Source organism: Lepisma saccharinum, chromosome 14 (genome assembly GCF_977018435.1).
Source record: "Lepisma saccharinum chromosome 14, izLepSacc3.1, whole genome shotgun sequence".
NCBI lineage: Eukaryota > Metazoa > Arthropoda > Insecta > Zygentoma > Lepismatidae > Lepisma > Lepisma saccharinum.
The window spans coordinates 19,598,196-19,621,244 of NC_139242.1; the positions used below are offsets into that span (position 1 = coordinate 19,598,196).

At 39.3% G+C, this 23,049-nt stretch overlaps 1 protein-coding gene across 2 annotated transcripts in view; it reads left to right on the forward strand.

Moving 5' to 3' along the window:
- The window catches only part of LOC145998439 (leucine-rich repeat-containing protein 23-like), a 256,171-nt gene that overhangs the window by 168,610 nt on the left and 64,512 nt on the right, over positions 1–23,049 (forward strand). The gene's annotated exons all lie outside the window — the stretch shown is intronic.

Here is a 23,049-nt window from a genome sequence, read left to right on the forward strand (position 1 = left end):
CTTGTGAAATTCCACCTCCGAAAGCGCAGTGGTAGCGTCGTCGCCTTGTTATCAAGGGGTCCCGGATTCGATACCCGGTGGAGGCACATAAAGGTTCGGATCCCACTTTAAAACTGTAGGTCCATTGCCGATTAGCCTTACTGTGCATATAGTCGACTTAAAACACCAAATCAACCAAATCTTGTGAAATTTCACATAGAAGTATCGAAAACAGTATACCTCGCACAGCACTGTGTACTGTTCCGAAGTGCTTTTATCTGTAGCTGCATCCAAACAATTCGTGAACAACTTATGTCACATTAAAAAACGCACATAGAGGTGTCGGATCCCACTTCAAACTGTAGGTCCAGTCCCGATTAGTGTATCTGTGCATAAAGCGAACTTAAAACTGCAAATGGCGCGCCGAATACCATTTCTTTTTTTTTTTTGCTTTGCTTACACACTGTTGTTTATTTTTCCCGAGAAATATCAGTCTTTTTTCAAAGCAACTTTACATTTTTTCACATTCACTTTGGTCTATTGCACAGGGTCGTGACGAATATATTTTTCTTTAATATATTTTCTTCTACCTTTAATTTTTATTATTGAGAGGTACTGGCTGGGTATAAATTACACATTTCACTTCCGGTAAAAGCCCCTGTCATTCCGAAAAAGAAATATTATTCTCTCCATGACAGTTAGTTCACGAACATCGGTTTATTTCTTTCTTGTTTTTGGTACTTCGCGCCAAGTTTGAAAAGCGCGCGTTTGTAACGTTCCCGTTCTGTGAGGTTTACACGCGGAAGAAGCTCAAGTACGCTAAAGCCAGTCTCACACGGCAGTTAGGTACGTCCTCACTTCGCCATCGACGAGACCTTTCTCTTATTCAGTTCCCCAAAGAATTAGAAACCGTCTCTAAATCCATCGTTAATACCATAGAACTACCAATCAGAATCGAGGAGCACACTGGCCAGCTGAAGTATGAAGTAGTAGAAGAAGAAAGACAATAGATGTTCAACTGTTTATTCAAGGCAGCTTAAAGAAGTACAAAAACTCGACCAATGCAGCTATATAAATGATTGGTGCGAATATTATATTTGTTGAATGTTGAGGTTGAGTGAATAGTCTATTAATTATTATTGTTTTAAATAAATAGTTCGTATGTCTAGATTTCCTACTGTGATACGGTCATTTTACTTTCACAACCGACGCGAATACTATTTTGAAGTAAACAGTAAACACTGAACAGCCACATACGTATGTATGTACTCTCTGATTTGTTGTCTGTAACAAATAGACTGTGCTGTGTGTAGCACCGCAGTAAATGAATCTGCTAGTATTGTAATGATATATACGTTATGAATTGTAATTAGTTCTTCATGGACTTCAAAGCAAATTTCACAGTAAGTATTTTCGGAGCAAAGAAGTGTCAATGAAATATAAATATAATATGGTAACTTAATGTAAACACCACAATTTTCGCACTTCGAATGTTGTGAAGTTTATGTAATTTAATTGACTAGTTCGTATTGGGGGATATATTTCAAAATCGTGCGAGAAGGGTTTCATTAGAAGATTCAACTGCTATCGTATATACGGGTAATGCAACTTTATGCTAGTGTGTCCGTAAAGTGGTATTACAACTTGAAATAACATATATTATGCACTCACATTCACTGCCACGGGTTACATGTGCTACATTTACCAACAGTGCCAACATGGACGTCAGCAGGATTTTCCAGGGAGGGGCAAGGAAGGTATTTTCCCCCAAAAGAGTGTAGTTCCCTAAAAAAACATTGCTTAAATTTGAATTTATGATGTTAATGCAATAATTAACACATTATTGTGGCTAAAATGAAATTATATGAGTGATATACATAATTTTTGGTTGACTTTCATTTTCCATGGGGGGGTCACGCCCCCCTTGCCCCCCCTTCCGGACGCCCATGAGTGCCAATGTTATTCTCTCATTCTTTTATGAGAAAACATTATTTTCCCAAATCTTTAACAGTTATTAGCATCTAAACTTGGGAAGTGGTATACCGTGTTTGTGCAGTCGCCATCTTTAAATATGCGATATTAAGGATCGTGTGAGACCCCTTTTGCTGCCTTCGCGAACTGAAGACGTAAAAAATCTTATGGTAGTTTCGAGTCTGAGATGGGTATAGGGAAGTGGGGACCTACTTAACCAGCATGTGAGACTGGCTTAAGGGTCTAGCTATACTCTATGTTGGGACTCTCTGGAGCAAGGCCGTTCATAGAAGGGGAGCAAGTGAGTGGGCGGAGCGAAGCAGTACAAGCTGCTGCAAAGGATGGGAACTGCAATCGATTTCCCCCTTCCACGCAATCCCGTTCCCTCTCACGCGCTCATTGGTCGAGCCCTCTCGAGTCACTACTTGGGCAGAGACTTGCTTTCGTTCGCTCGCTCCAGACATTCCCGCTTATAGACTCGGGCAGTCTACTGCAGATGTTCCGAAAATAATTTGACTAGCGAACTTTATCACGTGAAGTAGATTGGGGGACCCTTTAGCAGGGGCGCCGACTTGTCAAAATTATTTGGGGGGGGGGGCTCTGATCACTGAAATAAATTAATGAATGACTCACTCCCTCCCTTTTTTTAAGTTTTGGCCTCAGTGTTCGGAATCTCGTAAAAGCCCACGAATTCCTCAAAAATATTAAAATTGTAATTTACAGTTCGAATGCAAATTGTCAATTGTTCACGGATGGATATGTCACAAGTTTCGTCAATCATAAAAACAAAATATTCCCGACTTTTAATATCTGCTACCACGGAGCGCAAAACAGATCTCCCTAACATATCAATGATCTCGTTCTGAATGTCATGTGAGAGCCATTTGTAGCCTGAACGTCCCATCCACTCCCCTAGTTCATGCACATCGTCTCTTGAAACTCTTTTTAGTAAAAATGTTAATAATACTCATAATTATATACTTAGCATATAGCATATAGTATATAGTAATGTTTTGCTGTCTCCGGTCATAGCCCCCCCCCCCCCCCAAAGTTGATGGTTTAGCGGTCTCAGACCCCAAAGTTGATGGGCTAGAACATTTCAAATGTGTATTTAAAGTTAAGCCTCGGCTGGATGTTGAAAGAAAACCAAAATTCGAGGGTGTCGTCGGTTCCGTTCTAACAACAGTACCCAGGGAACACGAGGGAGGCGCTGACGTTGCTTTCAAGAAATTCTCCTTTTTCCCAGCGAGAAATCTCCCATATTCTTACCATCGTTACCCAGTTTTTGCAGGGAGGGGGAGAAGGGAATGGTCGTGTCCACTGGCCATTGACAGATGTGCCGGAACCCTGAAGAATAACTGTTTTCCTTTCTTAGTTGAAAGAAAGCTTACACATCGTCCTTTGAGATCACCAGCCTATGCACTGTGAAGCTGCATGCTTCTTTTTGTTTCCTTCGATACATTCATTTCGTTACAGTAAAATGGCCAACTAACATAGATTATGTAGTAAAATACCTAAAATATAAATTCTCCGCTTTGGAATCAGGATTCTGTTGTTACTGTTCTCGTGCAAGAAGCTACACACTTTGTGTTATCAGGGCCTCTCCGATGGCGTAGTGGTGACGTCGTCGCCTTGTAATCAAGGGACCACGGATTCAATACCCGGGGGAGGCACCTAGTGGTTCTAGTGGCGTAGCAGCCGCTTCCGCAACCCCGCAATTCGGTGGGGGGGAGGTGTAAGGGCCCCACAATGTGCTCTTGAATTTCTTATATAATCGCAGAAATTCTACAGATAGTGTCGCTTATAAAAAAATCGATTTATGAAACAGAAATCTGGTTCCCAGTAACATCACATACGATGTCTGCGATAACAAGCAGTGACGTATTATCTCAGCCAGAGGGGCCTCAGTAACTTGGGTCCCCCTCCGAAATGCAGAATTAACTTACTTGCTCGCAGATGTCCATCGATAGGAAAATATCCCTCATCTCATACCTTTGTATCTACGCAGTTGTCGAAAACGTAGTGTAGCGTGTCAATTGTCTAGTTATGAATCCAGTAGAAATATTCAGTTGCTCAACCAGTCGATCCTTATTTTACAATAAACATTAAAATTGTTAATTGTTAAAAAAGTCGCCCTAGTTTCGAGTGTAAACGAAATTTTAAAATTTTACTCGCTAAACTGCTGGAAAAGGAATACAATTCAATTGTATTCAAATATTATGCACCATTACCAAGGAGGGCCTACCAGATGGCTTATTGGTAACACCTTGTAATCAGAAGGTCCCGGGTTCAATAACCGGTGAAGGCACTCCGCTCCCGAAGGAGTGGTTTGGATCCCACTTGAAACTAAATATTACGACTTCACCAGATTTCTGACTGTGATGCACCGCAAAGTCATAAGTCCTATAGTCTCGAAAGTCAGTTAATGAATGAATGCTTCCTTAGATAATGTTACTAATAAGTCTCTTCAAATTTAAGGGGATTCCAGGAGAGTGTCTTCTGTCTCATTTTCCCCAGCCTCTACATCTTCCAACCAGTAACATAAATTTTCTGTTATTTTTGTATAATTTGTCTTTTAATTTTTAGGTTCATTTAACGCCGACACGTCAGTCAAAATTGTCAATTTTTACATAAACTTACATTAATTTTTGTATTAAGTCCTATGATATGCACAGATATGCTAATTGGGATTGGACCTACAGTTTAAAGTGGGACCCTAACCCGGGAACCCTTGATTACAAGGTGATGACGTTACCACCATGCGATCGGGGAGATCATTAATTTCAGATGAAATTCATGGTTTGGAATAAATTTATTAAAATGTTGTTACTCCACACCAAACTCACACAGAGCATTGTCGTCCTATTAAATTTTGCGCTTTATACGTTTCATAATAATAATAATAATAATAATAATAATACGCATGATGATCATAATAATAATAATATGATGAACGTTAATTTAAATATTTATTTTATTATTTACTTTGAGCCTCAATAAATTAAAATAAATCAGTTCTTGGGTTTCACCGCGCCGCAAAAGATTTAGTATAAGCAATATAATTGTATTAGGTAAAAAAAAAGTCAAGATGCGAAAATGGGAATCTCTGAACAACCCTCTTCCATCCTACATTTTCTTCAATTCCCATTATGATGCATAACCTAGATATGTAAAAAAAAAATCGGAGAGCATCACAGAGTAAGTCAACGAAGTAACTGGCTTTCTTGTTTCGGATCAGACTTGTACGAACCGACGTAATTTGTGTAAACTAAGTGATGGCGATTCACTTCCTCGACTTCCAAGACTGTCTGTCTTGTATTTTGAAAGTAGCCACGCACTGAAGGAATGAATGCACTTCCCTGAGTTTCCAAGGTCTTTGCACGGACAAAACATAAACCAGATGTCAAAGCAAGATAAGTTTACAAATTGCGGTGTTAAACCCTCCCCCCCCCCCCTCTGCTCCGAGCGGCACATGACCGGTGCCGCAGATGGGAGAATACACATTCAGAGGGTTGCTTGCCCAGAAGCGACAGCAGCGCCATAAGCGGAAAATCCTCGAACTTTCAGAAGGCGTATTAACTAAATACTTGTCTTTTTTGTAATAAAATTATGTAATTTCTGTTGAAGATATTGTGCAAACTCTTGGAATTATCTATATAAATTCACGACACTAAGATGCACAATATTGAACCTAAATGGTAAATTGGTTTAAAACTCTTCAAACGCCCCATTTAAAGCTGCTTTCACATCCAATTAATGATGCATTTCCAATTTTTTGTACGCCAAACTAGAATCCCAAATCGATTTTGTATTCGGTACATTACTTCGTGTATCCTTCTAGAAAAGCCTTGCAGAGTATCACCGAAATTGGAGGCATATGTTAGGAGATTTTGTCAACAGAAGGAGAAGCAGTTTTCAGCTGTTGAGAGAAACATCCAGCCGAGGCTTAAGTTCATGGCACAATTCAGAGTAAACTTTACAACAGAAGCAAAATAATACATTAGATCCTCTTAAACAAAATTATTTGGGGGCTCTGCCCCCACATCGTTAACATTTGGGGAGCTCGAGCCCCCCCCCCCCCCCCAAGCCCCATGGAGTCGGAGCCTATGCCCTTTAGGGACAGTTTCTGGATCCCTTTCCACCTTTTAGAGTAGAACTAAGCCAAGCGTCAGGTTAACCTTGCAGCAGGTTTTCGCATATGTAGATCCAAACGTGCGCGCAAGAATATAGTTCCACTGAGACGGGTTCTATTCCGACACAACTGCATACTTGCAAGAAAACAGTTATTTAATTTGTAAAATACAGACAAAATAATACATCCATTAGCAGGTGTGGACTTGATCGGTTGCAATCACTGTGCAGACGAACTTGGATCCGCAGATTCGCCAACTGGAGTTTGTATTGAGCTGAGGAATCCCTGAAGCCCAAGTGCGAGTCGAGCAAGACTGAATACGTTGCAGAGCACGTGGAATCCGTGATACCAGTGTTGCACATCCCACTATTTTAACCCTATGTTTATTGTGATTAATAATCGTGCTATACAGCGGCGAGAATGGCTGAATCAAGCAAGGTCTCCTGTTCAGCGAGTGTTATTGTGGGCTTCATCCGAAGGGAAAAGCTCTTCAAATGAAGCAAGTTGTTTAAAATGCATAATCCTCCTTACGGAAACAAGATCAAAGTAAAACAGGGCGTGAGGTGATTTGCCGTCAATGGGCGCACGAACTGTATCCCGGGTGTTGAATGATTTGCGGTTTGAGTTTAGGAAGAGGAAACGATTGTTTGTTGTTTGACTACAAAAGAATGTCCCCGGTATTAAAAGATATCCCCGTGAGAAGAAACATGTTTATTATTTGGACCAGACGTGCTTTAACTCTGGGAGGGGCGTGGGCGTTATATTGATTTTTTTTATATATGTATAACCATGCAAAACCACCGCCAGGGCTGAAGAAACCGACGAGAAAGGGAGAGGGGAAGGGGGAGGCTTATTGTTTCACCCACTGACGGCAATGACGTCTTTGTTGAAGGCGCATATATTTACTGTTCCGTGCAAGGAAAGGGATGGATGATTAGCAAGAAATGGACAGACCAAGATTTGAATCCTGGTTTAGTGAAGTGATTCATAAATTGTAACCAGAATAATAGCAGCAGACAATGCACCTGATTGTATATATCCACAATAACAAATCATACTTTTTTTTTTGCTGGTATAACTTGAAGTGCGTGTGTCTTACAGTAACAAAGGTTTTTATAAACGTATTTTTTTATAAACCAAAAACAATAATTTGTTTAAATTCAAGAGGGCCTGTCGTTGTTTACTTATATCTTTGTTTATTTTTATTTTTGCGTTCTCGAAATATACACACATGCTCATGGGCGTCCGGAAGGGGGGGCAAGGGGGCCGTTCCCTCCCTGGAAAATGAAAGTCAACCAAAAATTATGTATTTCACACATATAATTTCATTTTAGCCACAATAATATGTGTTAATTATTGCATTAACACAATAAATTCAAATTTAAGCAATGTTATTAGGGAACTACACTCTTTTGGGGGAAATGTGACTTGTTTGCCCCCCTGGGAAAAATACTCTCATGTTTCGAAGATATTTCGCATTTATATTAAGTAATGACACATTTTTTTAAATAATTTATGCGCCGAAAGTACTTCTAAAATGTTGTGTTTCAGGAGACAAAAAGAAACAGAAATATATTCCGCTTGACATGCATGCGGGTTTTGATGTGTTGTGCGGTTGGCAATACTGTGGATTTTCTCAGTGTCTGCGATGTAAGCAGCTCGGCGGTTGAGGCAAGACTGGCACGGAAGATTCTGTGCTCAGTTCCCGCGCGGATTGATACATAAAACCTGCTGCAAACTTAGCCTGACGCGCGGTCCTTTATACTTTTGGCGAGGGACTTTCTATCCAGTATTTCCCGAACTGCATGTATGGCTTTCTACAAGAACGCAAAGCACTTCGATACATACCTTCACTTCTGTACTGGGAATTCACCCTTCGCTCCTAATTTCGTGAGCACAAGACTGATAATATTAAGTGGTGCTAAGGCAACTCTCGAATCAACCTTAATAAAAGGTTTATTTCTCGTAAACTCACTCACAACATTTTACAAGGTGAAGAGAACATGATTAAAAGTTAACTTCTTCACACTCTTGTTAACACAATCGATAAGTTGATTATTTTGTAAACCTCGTTGGCAGGTTGACATCTACAGGTTAGTCTGTACACTTGTCTCTCTGATACTAGTTGTCTGTGACACCGCTGATATTTTTTTTTTTTTAAAAAATGAACGAATTCGCATAACACCTCTGCAGGAGAGTAGACCCGTGTTTTAAGATTCTGTCCACCGTACCAGTGTTTTTTGCATTAGATAAATAACAGGTTTTGCCGACAGTTTTGGAAATGCCGTATCCAGATTAAGGCCTTTTTCCCACGAACAGGATTTGTCGGAAAGCAATATGCGGAGAAAAATCTTCCTCTTATGATGGCCCTAATTGATATACTCTTCACCGGTTTCGACGAAGTGGAAAAACTAGAAATTTTGCATGCACAACAAGAGCATATATGCAGCGTGTAATTGCGAAAATAAAAGTGGAAAATAACAGCTTTCCTATGTGGGAATCCTTGTTCTTTTTTGTTTTCGTTTTACTGACAAGCGAGCACGATTACATAGAGCATGTTTTCAATGAAGACCGTGTGCTTAGTGCGTCATTAAGAAGAAATAATGGCTTTCTACTGTATTATGACGTGACATTAGAGAACGCTGCTACCCTACTATTAACATTAGAACTGCTGGCAATTGTTTTGGTATCTGTGTCCGTGCGTGTGTGTGTTTGAGTTTGCATTAAGTCCAATTCATGCACAGAAAGGCTAATCGGGACTTGATTTAAAGTTTGTAATTGAATTCGAATCACTACGCCATCGGAAAGTCTCTATCTCTCTCTGTCTGACCGTATCTCTGTTTGTGTGTGTGTGTGGGTACGTATGTATAGAAATAAAATGACATATCGAATTATAATTATCAATTTCATCTCATCATCACTCATCCTCATCTTCACGATTAGCTAAAAGTGGCAGAAATGCGAAGTAAAATAAACCAAATTAATCAATCATGGTAATGATCGGTGGAGGCACAATGCACAGTGGTTCCGATCGCATCCCTCATTAAACTGTAGGTCCAGTCCCGATTAGCCTATCTGTTCATAAAGTGGACTTAAAACAACAATTCAAACAAACAAACCATTCATGGTAATGACCAATAGTGCATACTTATTTTTTTTGAGGGGGTGGACAAGGTTGTCATAAACAGTATTTTATAAATGTAGACATATAATTTGGCCCTCCAGGTGAATTTGAGGAGGGGAAGAAAGTGTCCTGTCCCTAAGGGGGGGCCTATGGTAATCACTTTAAAAGTTTCTTGTCCAATGTACTTTATATAATGAAAGTTTATTCCTACTGTATCCATTCTACCCTGTAATCCTTGCAGTTATCTCATATCTCTCATCGCAGTATCCTCAACAATGCCTGACGTTAAAAACTAACTGTACCGAACTTTCAGAAATAAACTTTAAAATATGACTGCTTATAAATACATATCCTATCCTTGCGTCAACTTTTTTTTCATGTTCTGTTCTCTCTCTTCTTACAACTGTGTAGCAGGTGGATGAAAATATTACCCCCACCCCTCTCCGTACCGGTTTTTGTGCATACTATCGTTGTGGACACTTCCCAGAAACATGCAGTGGTAGACAAAATCTTCCCCCGCAGAGTTTCATAATCGTGTCGACAGTCGGGGGCTGCCAACACACGAGGATTTATGATTCCTATATTCACCAGGTCCACGCACTTAGTATTCACAAGGGACTTTGTAACAACCTCGTCTTCCACTTCTGTGAAAAATAGTACATTCATCAATAGGAGTGATACGTATGACCATCTTTTTATTTTCTCGCAACCAGTCTGGTGCTGTCTTGTAACTTGTTCCGCGATTCACCAAATGCATGTGCTTTCAAGTTACTTTATCTCTCTAGCTTAATTTGTTATTCTGTGAATTCTAACTAGAGCTGTCTATTTGTTTTGATATGTAGAAGGAAGAATCTAGGCATGGTCGTTAAAAGGGAGCAGGGGTGCTCACAGGGGGGGGGGGATTAAGGCGCAGGCTGCACCTTCGAGATTTTGGGGTGGGATATTTTGCCTTCAAATAATATAAGATTCAACATTTATATATTTTTCCAAAATATAAGTACACATTCTACACCTTAAATTTACCATATTTAATCCATTAGATGAAGAAAAGGAACTGTTTAAGGGCATTATCGAAGGGGGGATAAATGTCCAACTCTTGCAGAATTCTGAATTAAACGTTGGGGGAGGGGGGGGGACAGTATCCAATTCTAGGTCTTATATTATGTCGAATATTTTATTTACGGGGGATTGAGCATTAAATTTAGGGGAGTATCCAATTCCTGTGTATTAGCTACTATTGTCTTAGACTGTTGCCGAAATTCTGGTGTGGAGACTGCGAATTAATTTTTTGTGGGAGGCAGTATCCACTCTTAAATATAAACGGAAAGTCTAAAATTGGCATGGAAATTTTGGTGGTAGGATTGAGTATTAAATTTAAAGGGGGAGATAGGAAGCTCTTGATAAGGTGTTAAATCTTAGATTGTCAAGGGATTTCTATACTGAGGGGCTTCGAACATTGAATTTTGGAGACTGTATTTAGCGATATAGAATTCATACGATTTCGACCCCGAACGTGCCGAAAGAGAAGCGGGAAAGACTAAATATCTCTGGATCCTAAGAAAGTATTGACATTCCATTAAATTAGTATTCTTGAAAGCCTGCAAAGAAATGGATGTAAAAAATGTCTTGCTCGCTTCGCTCACAATCTTGTATTCCGAGAATGCGTGTTTGGCGCTTTACTGAGGTGAATGACGATTTCTACTATATCTGCATTACAAGACATAAGCGATATTATCGATATTCACTAATAACATCACTTCTTAAAATATAATGCTCCGCGTTGGTACACTGCTTAATTTAAACAGGTGTATTATTTGGAACAAAAATATATCGAATCCGCATTTCTAACTTCTTGTCACAGGAAAATTTTACTTTCACAAGTTATATTTGCACTGAAGATAAAATCCACGTAATTATTGTTATGGGTTACTAAAATAACTATATTTGTAAGAGGAATCTTATTATATTATCGCCCTGAGCTTAAGAATTTCTAGCTAGGGTTCTGTAATGTCTCGTGAAACAATAATTGAATCAGTCATTCGGCTGGAGCATATTATTTGGTTTGCCAAGGTTGAATTTTCTATCTTTATCTTAAGTTGATTAACAATTTGTGTTAAATACTCAAATTGTGAGTTTTATAAACCCACTCACAAACACTATTTATATGCATATTTACATAATTTGATTTACTACATTTAACCAATTAATGTGCTAGCTTTAAGTTTTTTCTAAAATCGAATAATTAAAAAATATGGACAGTTTAACATGGTATTTCATTCAAATAGACATAAATTATTACGTATTCATCCAAAGTATTTGGGGGAGATTATGATGAAAGATTTTAGGGGCGGTCTTGAGTGATGGGAGGAGGGATAGATCAAGTACTCAGTAAAGCTAAGGAAAAAGTTACTTTCGGTAGACACGCTGTCGTAAATAAATGTTTTGTGGGGTTACAATATGGTTTGAGGGCGCAAATGATATCATTTGGGGGAGGGGAACGCATGACATGATTTTTTTGGGGGCACTCTTGAAAGATAGTAAGATGTAGTGCAAATGCTAGCTGTTAGGATATGCAATGGAACAGTAGTGAATTCAAGTTGTGTTTCAACAGATAATTGATAGACACAAAGACACCGCCCCCCCACCACACACACATGGGCGTCGCCAAGAATCTTTGCGGAGGCTGTCGAGCCAATGGCAGAACTTGAATAGTAGAAATAATAAAAATAGATAAAAAATGAAAAATGAATTTGTTATTATACAATAATTAATAATATAAACTCATAAAATAAATCATTTTTCCAAATTATTATTATTTTTACACTATAAACGGGGAGACTAATTCTCGATCCAACAGATTTGTAAATAATCAACACAACTGTTATTTCAATTTTTTTTATATATATATTTTTTACATTTCATAGTGTTAGTGTACTGAAATTCACAGTCATTGCATTTTGTTATTAACTTTTGCACACCTCATTCAACGAAAGTCTGTACAAGTTAGGGGGAAATTTTAGTCATAAGGTTTATGCTGTGTGACCTTTCACCTAAAACTATATTTTTTGAAATTTTGAAAAACTGATGAACCATTTATTCTTTGGATTAAATGGTAGAAATACGACCTGGTTTCCTTATCTTTTTATTAATTTCTTCGATCTAATGCAGTTTTAACTTTCGTTATTCTGTTCAAATGCTGTGAAAATACATAACAAGCTTTTCGCTTTTTTTTTTAAACTTGAAATGGAGGATGCCAATTTTCAAAGGGGGATCGACGAAACTGTTTGACTTCCTCCCTACGCTCATGCACACACACACACGCAAACACAGACGCGGGCGTTTTGTTTCATTTGAGTTGTGCAAAATATATATCATTATTGGCCTGGTTCAGACTGGGGGATTGACACAAGTCAAACGCAGACAGGATGGGGGCAGCGTAGAATGTCTGTTACGAGGAAGATACAAACTTTCACACATTCTCCTCCAGTTAAAAAAGAAAAACATGGGAGGCAAGACAAAAATGTATTTGGGAAATCAATGAATATAATGAAAATCGTTACGAAAAGTGAGATACCGAGGGTAGGAGATGGGAGGGTGGGAGTATAAGTAATCTGGGAACTTTCTTACCATTTGTTTGGATGGTGAGGGCTTGAGACTTGATCACCATGTTGAGTTCTGAATGTTTTGGGTAGAAGGGGAAGAGATTAGGCGTCTCGGTAACTCAACTGAAAGACGTACATATGTTCCTTTAGCTATGCGAACCGAGTAGTGGGGATAGGTTTCACAGGAAGGACTACTGATAACATATAGAAAGAGATATGTGTTGATGATGTTACTGATATAAGGAAAGATGAATAGCGTTCGGTGTAGAATGCATAATGCCAGCAGCAACCCGGCATTAAACGATCAACCTCTAATATATAGACATGGTGTGCATTTATAACAAAGATTGATTGGTGGCAAGAGTCATCGCATCTCCCTCCGTCTCCAATCGATAATATTTAGATTTCATCAGAACATTTTTTTCTCAAAATTGCCACCACTCAGTGCCTAAGCCTTCTTTTTGTGGTGGCTGCTTTGACAGCAAAAAAAGGCTGCATTGCCGTGAAAACCAAAGAATGTTGTTGTTGAGAAAGAAGGCTGCTAATTGTGCTCTCATACGTTTTCGGATGCGAAATTATAGTCTTACAAAATTACACACTTTGTCAAACTTGACACCACCTGGCTTCCAGTGCTGCCTCGGTCAAGTAGATAATTGTCGGCAAACGCGATGTATACAGAATAAAACATGTGTTCGCAGCAAATCAAAATGTAGCCAGGTACAAAAGACATGCTAGATTGACTCTAAATGTTACTTGTTATTATTTTAAGCCAGGATAATAGATAGGTGGGATCAAATCGGGCGTGTCGAGGGCGAAAGTAAAATATTGCAGACTTGTTGAATGTGTTCTGTACGCTTGAGCTATCAGGAGTTCAAGATCCTTCTGTTTTTGTAAAGGAAGAAAGAAATAGTTTCATTTAGAAATGAAAGCGCAGCATGTAATGAATGTGAACTACAGAGGTGAAGGAGTTTTGTATCATTAAAAAAGGAGATGTCTCGGACGACATGTGATATATATTTAGAAGAGTAAAAACTAAACTGACCTTCATCCATATTTTGTCTTCTACTATTGAGTTTTCCCCCTTCAGTGATGGATATCCATGGTATACGTGCACTGACAAATATTTTGATATCTGTGGAAATATTCATTCATAGTGTCTAGTGTTTAGCTAATTATGTTTAAGACTCTGTGATGCAGTCTTAAATCATAACTCGCAACATCACCCAAAGGCATAGCGTTATGCATAGGCCCCTTTTCAAATGCCACACTCTTTATAACTATTATTTAATTTCCACTTGATTTTAGTTACCAATCTTGAGGAGCTCTGAGACTAATACTGGCGGATGTATTCCTCCATCCGTATTGGTTTCAGTCAGGTTGATTGATTGATTGATTATGCACAGTAAGGCTAATCGGGACTGGACCTACAGTTTAAAGTGGGACCCGAACCACTATGTGTCTCTACCGGGTATCGAACCCGCGACCCCTTGATTACAAGGCGGCGACGCTACCACTACGTCATCGGGGAGGCCCCGGTTTCAGTCAGGTGTTTCCATAGTTACGACACCTTGTATACATATTGTTTCTATTGTAATGTATACAATTGTGTGTAATTATTAATTAATACTAATGTGCCCATACAAATAGTCCAATTATGAAATGAAAACTGAAGAAGAGACAATTTCATCCCAGGCGGAGACGAAATTGAACATTTCTGTGGATATGGTAATCCAATACAATTAAAAAGCCCCTCCTGGAGCTTGATTAGAAATACTTCAAATCGTATAAAACGTGTTGTGAAATGTTTGGATATTATGAAACTCTATCGCCCTACATATTTTTAATTCCTCCCCTCCTTATTTTGGGTTGGTTGATTTAGTGTTTTTAAGTCCACTTTATGCACAGTAAGGCTAATCGGGACTGAACCTACAGTTTAAAGTGGGACCCGAACCACTATGTGCCTCTACCGGGTATCGAACCCACGACCCCTTAATTACAAGGCGGCGACGCTACCACTGCACCGTCGGGGAGGCATCCCTTATTTTGGGGCCTCCTTCGAACAGTCTAATGAGTACCTCGGGTAATAGTGAGGTCAATAATGAATTAGGATAGGGAAGATTTCCGCATTTCCATGGAAATTCACGTTTCTGGTGACGACGTTAGAGAGGGAATAGGAGGGGCGAACTCTCCCCCGGTTGACCGGTCCACCTCCGCCAGAAAAACACAGATAAATAAATGTTTATTTAGCCAAGAATATGCCACCTTAAAAATAAAGGTAGAAATAAAATAAGTACAGTGAAATTGCTGTATCTCCCGGCGAGGTGGCCGCCTTTATGGCAGTGACCCTCTGTTGCCGCGTTTCCCTACGAAGGAACTCGGGGTCAAACAACCAATTAGTCCTAGTGCATTAGCAAAGAGCCGACAACGTTAAAAATCCCCCTTCCCAAAGCAACCAGCAGGAAAACAGGATTTTATCAAAATATCCGTTCTGCGCTGTGATTGTACAGTCATGGAAAAAAGTTCTTCCCCATAAGGCTTTAATAGGAGCAAGTAATGCAGGAGGGTAGGCAACACATATTGCACCCTTCGATGATCGGGTGATTTTGCCTGTCTTAACACCGAGAAATGTGTTCCACGCGAAGGTCAACGTGACAGGAAAGCAAAGAGGGTCACGTGACTATTGGTTACGTGGAGTGTTGTGCTTCTCCACGTCCCCAGTTCTTGATCCACATTGCAGAAAAAGTAGAGCTGCATGCAATATATGAAAATAGGTTGTTTTCAACTACACGCTTAATTATGATTTTCCCAATTGTAAATCTATCAGACGTGTCTCTCGGGACAGTCTTTTACTTTGAATTCCTGTTTGTCATAGGCGTAACTTGACGGGAGCAGAAAGGGCATTTGTAACCCCCCCCCCAAATCAGGTTTCTTAAAGCTGCTAAAACAGGAATTAAATACTATGATTTGACGCGTCCAAAAAAATTATTTTATTGAAAGATTGTTCCCAAATACGTAGATAGAAATTTAATACTTTCAAAGTGTCTCAGATTTGTTTATTATGTCACATCTTAGTGTGGCACAGGTCTATTACAAAAGTGGAATTTCGTAACAGAAATATGAACCCACTCCTTTTATTTCGTAGCCGATTTCATCTTGAAACTGAAATTAAGAATACTAGTTAACAATGTCATTGGTAAACAATAAAAAAATGTGTTAGACCCAATTCTTTAATACCTTATCATAATCTTTATCGCAAGTTTAAATTTTGTTGTAAGTCCACTTTATGCAAAAAAAAAAAAAAAAAAAGGTAAAGTTCTCACCTGTGCTAAGCGCTACGCCATGAAGGCGTATAGGGGGTGTGGGGGTAACGCCCCACACTTTCTTGATTCGTTCGTGAGTGGGTTTAATGTGATCAGCATCACGCCCCTGACCGCCTTTACCCCCAGGGTTTCCCCCAGGTACCCATGTCATTCGACGCTGGGTGGGCGCCGGGGCCGCTTCCAACGTTAGAAAAGTTCCCGGGCTTGAACCGGCCGGGGATCGAACCCGGGGCCTATAGCATGGTAGTCAGACGCGTTACCGACTGAGTCACCGGCACAGATAGACTAATCTTGGTTTGGTTTGATGTTTTAAGTCCACTTTATGCACAGTAAGGCTAATCGGGACTGGACCTACAGTTTAAAGTGGGATCCGAACCACTTGTGCCTCCACCGGGTATCGAACCCGGGACCCCTTGATTACAAGGCAATGACGCTACCACTGCGCCATGGGGAGGCCCAGATAGACTAATCTGAACTGCATACAGTTTAAAGTGGGATCCGAACCATTATGTGCGATCACCTGGTATCGTACCCGAGACCCCTTGATTACAAGGCCTTACCTATACGCCATCAGTGAGGCGCACACAATCTTTGTATTTCGACCTTTTTAAACCTATATGTATCATATAAGAGGTTGTTTAACGTTGCTATGCCTCTATGGATTATATTTAACCAGTATTCGAGCACATAGCGTCAGGTTTCATAGAATATAAGCTTCTCTTCCATGTTTATGGTTTCCTGTCTGCAGTAGAAAAACTGGCAGGTTCCCATAGCTTTTCTTTCAATAGTCTTCCAATGGTTGCATATCATATCACTCAAATTTGATTCATTCGTTTCGAACACAATCCCCGATGGCGCAGTGGGATCGTGGGCGCCTTGTAGTTAAGGGATCCCGGGTTCGATACTCAGTGGAGGAACATAGTGGTTCGGATCCCCCTTTAAACTGTAGGTCCATTCACGATTAGCCTAACAGGACATAAAGTGGACTTAAGACACCAAATCAAGCAACCAACACAATCCCGTTATTGTCCAGATTATCGAATCCAGAACCTTCGTCGCGAATAACATAAGCAGGAAGACAACGTGAAATAACCGAACAGAAACAGAACCTAAAACCTACATCGGATAGATTGGATTAAGTCGACGATACAGCACGGGTTCTGAAATGAAAAAGAATACGAAAGTTGAAGGACCTCTATACGCACCCACTTTTCCTCCACTCAATGGGGAAGATATCCTTCTAGCTGAGAAACCTTTACGTAGGAGTGCCCTGAGGGAACTTCAAGGCCACGACGATAAAGTGTTCTACGTGCAATGACGGGACCAAAATATACGTCAGATAGCTGTGTTCCTCCTTATTTCGTACGCCATTGATAACTGGAACACGTGACCTCGTCTTTGGTAGAGCAGAAGCCTGCTTGCTTGCCACCACCCTTTAGTTCAGTGACCTTCGCCCGTAGTCAGCAAGAGTGAATGACTCACCAGATACTTGTTGTCTGTGAGGCTACACAAGAATAGATATTTCGTTAGTGGCTGTAAGTATTGTTTCATCTGCAGTTATATCAGTTAACATTTCAATAGTTTCCTAATGGTTACGTTAGTGATAAACATGTAAATTAGTTCTCGAGAGTGAACGTTTTATCTATTTGAACGGGGGATTTTTATACAGCCTGCATGTATTATTTTTTCCTGAAACAAGAAGAAATTCGAAGACGCAAAATGAGTTGTATAAGAGTAGTTAACAAAAGGAAAAAAGAAGAAGAAAACGAAAATGTAAATGCTGAAATAAATTATGGTAGAGATCGAGTGAATAACATTTTGTCATGGGGCCTCCTCGATGGCGTAGTGATAACGTCGTCGCCTTGTAATCAGTGGATCCCGGGTTTGATACACGGTGGATGCACATAGTGGTTAGTATCCCACTTTAAACTGAAGGTCGAGTCCAGATTAGCATATCTGTGCACCAAACCAAAACTAAGAAAGAAATTGTCACAGTGTAAGAAAATTTCATGTTCAACCAGATACGAAACAAAAGGGAATAATATATTGCAGGTTGGAGTTCACATCTGTAGCATCTAACCAGCACAATTATGAATCGCAACATATCGTATCAGATCCATTTTTATTATACATGTATGATAATATAAGAGAAGTAGAGGAAAGAGAAAACCAAGCGAAACACGGACGCCTTTTCCAGAATTTCAAATCTCGTTACATAAGGTTCTGGGTTGGAGTCCCGAACAGGCATGACTTTCTTGCCCTTTTATCTGCTTCATTTCATCATAATTCATCGTTATGGTTTACCTGCAGGGGAAGAATAATGACAATAATTGCCAATACAAAGCCAATGACAAACAGAACAACTCGATTACGGAGGTGCCAAGAAGAAACGAGACTTGACAGTTTCTTCGTCTCGCGGTTTGTCGAATTGAAAATTGCTCTCCCGTTCTCGGTCTCGATTAGTTAAATATAGAAATCGAAAATGTATGTGAATGAATATACATGTATTTCATATATTCCGGTTTTGTAGGAGATTTCGTGAGAGATGAAATAAGTACTCTTCCATCGTATTTATTTTTATAATTTTTATTCCCTGTTCGATGATCGCGACGATAAGGACGAGTGACCATTACATGAAATTTATGACGAAATAGTCAAACACCCCCGACAAGGACGGTACTCAAACCCGGGAACTTTGGCGACGATATCGAATGTCAATCACTTAATGATTGACCACCGAGCCTGCTTAATGTTGTTTCTGTCAGGTAATTCGTAATAACTGTCAATATCCCACATTCACTATCATTTGCTTCATAATTTATCTTATTGTTGTGATTAACCTGAATTCAAAGAATTAGTTGAAAGGCAAAAATGCATAATTGGATGTCTCTGATGTTACTTCGTGCCGAATAATATGACGCGATATTATGATATGAATTTATTAATCATATAATATGCCTATTCATTCCATTGATTGATCCCAATTGAGCACACAAAATATGCTATAATGTCCACTCCATGGAGGAGTGGTTAGCACAGCGCGCTACGATTCCATGGGTCCCTGGTTAGAATCTCGACTTGGGCGTGGGTGTCCTTGGTAAGTGTCTCTTCATCAATTTCATCATAGCATCACTCATCTTCATCGTCGCTATTTGCCAAAAGTGAAAGAATAGCAAATCTAAATAACAAACATCCAATCAAATCGAACATCTCTACCGATTTAATTCTATACGGTACCGAATTCCCACTTTATTACTGCATCTTAAGTCATTTTACAGCATCTCAATTGTTTTCCGATTCGAAAACATTTGGAATGTTGTTTTGTGCAGTTGATTGTGCATTGTTTCGTCGTTTGGATTGTTTAATTAACGTCGCATTAATTAGTTTTAGACCAATCGTGACGGGGGAAGCAAGAGCACAAAGGAAGCGAAAAAGACAAGGAAGAGACCACGGCTTTCTTTAAAGATAGCATCCCGTGAATACAACTCAAGTGACTGCAGAATATTATGAATAACATTTATTTCGCTTTTTCCTTTTATTTCTGTTTCAGTTATTTTACTTCGCTTTTCTTCTACCACTCGCGTTACTCGTGTCGGTGAGGAAGAATTATAAACTCGTGAAATGGACGATGGTACAAAAAAATATATGCCTCTCCCACGGTTCGAAACTGTCAGTACAAAATATTGTCTTATTTTTAAAATTTACGGACAAATATGGTTTGTCACGTAGCAATTTTCGCTTATCTCTTTCTCAAGGGGTTCCATTGCCTCTCTGATGTCGCCATGTAATGAAAGGCTTCCGAATTCAATACCAAATAGAGAGGCATTTGGTTCGGATCCCATTTTAATCTGTAGGTCCAGTGCATGAACTGGACTTAAACAATTAACGTGTGGCATGTGGTCTGTGATGAGAACCATCATTTCAGCGAACCTTCTTGACAATGACTCTAATATCACTTGAAAGAATAGTATTTCCTTACGAGTAGCTCTTGTCAAGAAACCAGTTCCTGAAATTTTCTTCTGGAGGCATCGTAGCACGGCTGGGGCACGAGTCATGTGACTCATGCTATCAAAGCTCAATCCTTCCCGAGAACTCAGAATCACCAGGCAAACTTAAGCGAATATTTTGTTATTTGGGTTGCATAAACAACAGGCTTTAAGACGTTACGAAATTCTACGTCCCGTGGCCGAGGTATTTTTTTCTAAGACTGTACACCGGTCCCTGGCTTGACTCTACTGGGGTGTACTTTTCGAAGACACCAAACTTTCAACCTCTCACGTACCCTGGACTGTATTTTTGCAGACTAACGAGGCTCTGGCGTCTGGACTCTCAGCCAGTATAGTAATCTGTAGGGCTCATGTTGTGTCGTACATGTATGAATGTGATTGTTCCTTCATTTATCTCATCAGTATTCATCCTCATCTCCGCGGTTAGCCAAAAGTGGGAGAGAAACGAAGTAAAATAAAACAAATCAATCAATCAATCAACCAATCAATCAAAATTAATTAAAATAAAATAAATCAATCAATCAATGAACATTAAGTTAAATGAAACAAATCAATCAATCAAATTAATTAAAATAAAATAAATCAATCAATAAATTAAAATTAAGTAAAATAAAGAAATCAATCAAACAAAATTAAGTAAAATAAAACAAATCAATCAAACAAAATTAAGTAAAATAAAACAGATCAATCAAAATTAAGTAAAATAAAACAAATCAACCAAAAATTAAGTAAAATAAAACAAATCAATTATTTAATCAAAAAGGTAACTAAGTAACAAAGTGAAGAGATTCACCTTACATCAGTGCGATTAAACGTGTAGAGAGAACTTCTCTGTTCAAGAATATCCACTGTAGAAATGGAATGGGTTTTTATGGACATTCTGCAGATCGAACGAAAGGAGAAAAGCACAGTAATAAAATTCCCTTTAGAAAGCAGATTGTAGAAGGAGGAAGCGAACAGGTGATAAATGCAAGAAGAAATCATGTTTCGGCATTGAAGGATGATTAATGAATGCGTGTAGTTTTCCTCCGAAGCACCGTAATGCACGGTGCTGGAGCGGGGCGACACTAATTAGCAGATGGGGCAGCCGTGACCAGCAAGCCGAGAAGGAGGCAGCAAAAACCAGTTCCTCTAATTACCTATTCAATCGCAAAAATCACTTCTCTCCTCTCCGCCAATCGCGGAGAAGCTGAGCCGTTTCCCTTGGCTCGGAGAATAGCCCGGGACATGGAATTATCAGCCGTTCTTGCGACCAGCCCATTCTGTTTCTCGGTCGCCAACTTCTTGCAGGGTGACTGCTGTCCCGAACACCCGGTAAGGAGAGAGAGACCCTGACGACAAGGTTTAAAGATGGGGAATCCATAAATTCCAATGGGTTCTATTGGGCTCCGCTGCAGGATCGGAATCCTGGACCGAATTTTGATCCAGTCTGAAAAAGGTTCCTGGACCGAATTTAAATTGATCTGGTAAAAAATGTTATTGGACCGAATTCAAATACTTTACAGTTGAAAAGGTTATTTACGGTCCAGAACTCATTTACGCTTGCTGATTTTCTCTCCTGGACCGGAATTGAATTTAATTAAAATTCCTGGACCTTTAACAACCCTGCCCGAGACTTCGGTAGGCCAAGGGCCAAGCACGACATCTACTCCGATAGACGTTGGGGTGGAACGATTTTGATTGGGTGGGTGTGCAAAGTTTTACCTTCAATTTATATCTTTAAATATTTAATCATATACATTAATATGTACTAAGATAACGTCGTGAGAGAACCAGAGACAGGTAACTACAAGTTATCAATTTCACAGGAGAGAGGAAATAATATATTAAAAATATGAGTAAATTGGAGATACGTGGCTCCACCTTACTGCTAAGAATTAGAAATGGAGATATGTAGATCTGACTCGAAATCGACCTCTACTGAGGAGTTTATTTGAAAAAAAATAATTGAAAACCGCGTATTTGGAGTTTCGTTCCTCTGGATCTCATTCGACGATAATATATATCCCAAATGTCAACCTCCCTTCCAAGTAATACTGCATTTTAAAGTATAGCGAGGCTCTGCCAGCCAGTAGTCCTCTCTGGGGCTTGTTGTGTTGTCCATATACGTCCCTTCATCCATCTTTTCTTATCACCATTCATCCTCATCTTCGCGATTAGCGAAAAGTGACAGAAAAGCAAAGTAAAATAAAGAAAATCAATGAATCAAAACAAAACATAATAAATATGCATATGAAATAATAATTATACATATATATTTGTGTGTGAATAAGTTAAGATCTTTGTCCCCCACCAGTCTTCAATGATTTCGTATCCTGTAAGGGAATATAGAACAAATAATCTTTGCAAGACATTGCATAATAGTTCAAATTATGGTCATTAATATACAAAACTGAACAAGTGTAAAATACTTCCATTACTCACCCAAAGTTCTCTGGCCATCTGATCACTTCATGAAAGCCAATTCATTTTCTGAAAGAACATGAAAAGTATCAAGTTTGGGAAAAAAATATTTTGACTGAAATTTGCACGTATGTACGTGTTTGTGTGTGGATTTTGTGTGTATCTGAGTATGTGTAACTATCTTCATATAAGCTACATACTGTATATGCACATAAAAACACACACATGCAATTTTATTTTATAACAGGTCACTAATCTCTCAATTTTTTTAAGAAAAGTTACGTGACCTTTTCCTGCCAATAAAAAAGCAATATTCACAAAATAATTTTGAATATTTAATATATATATATACACAGTGCGTCCATTTCGATCTGCAGCCGAGAGATCGGGAGAAACGTGGCGGGCGGCGCTGACGGAGATGCCGACATTTGAGGCCTGTAATGCCCGCTTATTTTTGTGGACATCTTGCAAAACGAGCACTAACCTGTGTTATAACACGTAAAAGTTCTTC